This window comes from Bos grunniens, chromosome 3 (genome assembly GCF_055505025.1).
Source record: "Bos grunniens cultivar Pamir isolate PY7600 chromosome 3, Bosgru_T2T1.0, whole genome shotgun sequence".
Classification (NCBI taxonomy): Eukaryota; Metazoa; Chordata; class Mammalia; order Artiodactyla; family Bovidae; genus Bos; species Bos grunniens.
The window spans coordinates 7,684,631-7,686,114 of NC_141167.1; positions in this window are offsets into that span (position 1 = coordinate 7,684,631).

A 1,484-nucleotide genomic window follows, 5' to 3' on the forward strand; every position below is an offset into this window, starting at 1 on the left:
AAAAGCCATCAAGAGGCGGGGACTCTGTGTGCACTTTTTGTTTTTCTCTATTTTAATTTCACCCAGATGGACTATCTATTTCTCTTTATTTCATTTCATTTTTAGAGGGAGAGATGTAATCTTTCAACAGAATGGTTAATTTTTTGTTTTTTTATTCTTTTTTTAAGATTTTTTTAAATTTTATTTTATTTAACTTTACAATATTGTATTGGTTTTGCCATATATCAAAATGAATCTGCCACAGATATACATGTGTTCCCCATCCTGAACACTCCTCCCTCCTCCCTCCCCATACCATCCCTCTGGGTCGTCCCAGTGCACCAGCCCCAAGCATCCAGTATCGTGCATTGAACCTGGACTGGCGACTTGTTTCATATATGATATTATAAATATTTCAATGCCATTCTCCCAAATCATCCCACCCTCTCCCTCTCCCACAGAGTCTAAAAGACTGTTCTATACATCAGTGTCTCTTTTGCTGTCTCATATACAGGGTTATTGTTACCATCTTTCTAAATTCCATATATATGCGTTAGTATACTGTATTGGTGTTTTTCTTTCTGGCTTACTTCACTCTGTATAATAGGCTCCAGTTTCATCCACCTCATTAGAACTGATTCAAATGTATTCTTTTTAATGGCTGAGTAATACTCCATTGTGTATGTGTACCACAGCTTTCTTATCCATTCATCTGCTGGTGGACATCTAGGTTGCTTCCATGTTAATTTTTTAAATTTATTCATTTGTAATAGAAGGATAATTGCTTTACAATATTGTATTGGTTTCTGCCATCAGAGATCAGATCAGATCAGATCAGTTGCTCAGTCGTGTCCAACTCTTTGCGAGCCCATGAATCCCAGCACCCCAGGCCTCCCTGTCCATCACCAACTCCCGGAGTTCACTGAGACTCATGTCCATCGAGTCGGTGATGCCATCCAGCCATCTCATCCTCTGTCATCCCCTTCTCCTCCTGCCTCCAATCCCTCCCAGCATCAGTCTTTTCCAACAGTCAACTCTTCGCATTAGGTGGCCAAAGTACTGGAGTTTCAGCTTTAGCATCATTCCTTCCAAAGAAATCCCAGGGCTGATCTCCTTTTAGAATGGACTGGTTGGATCTCCTTGCAGTCCAAGGGACTCTCAAGAGTCTTCTCCAACACCACAGTTCAAAAGCATCAATTCTTTGGTGCTCAGCCTTCTTCATAGTCCAACTCTCACATCCATACATGACCACTGGAAAAACCATAGCCTTGACTAGACGAACCTTTGTTGGCAAAGTAATATCTCTGCTTTTGAATATGGTATCTAGTTTGGTCATAACTTTCCTTCCAAGGAGTAAGCGTCTTTTAATTTCATGGCTGCAGTCACCATCTGCAGTGATTTTGGAGCCCAGAAAAATCAAGTCTGACACTGTTTCCACTGTTTCCCCATCTATTTCCCATGAAGTGATGGGACCGGATGCCATGATCTTCGTTTTCTGAATGTTG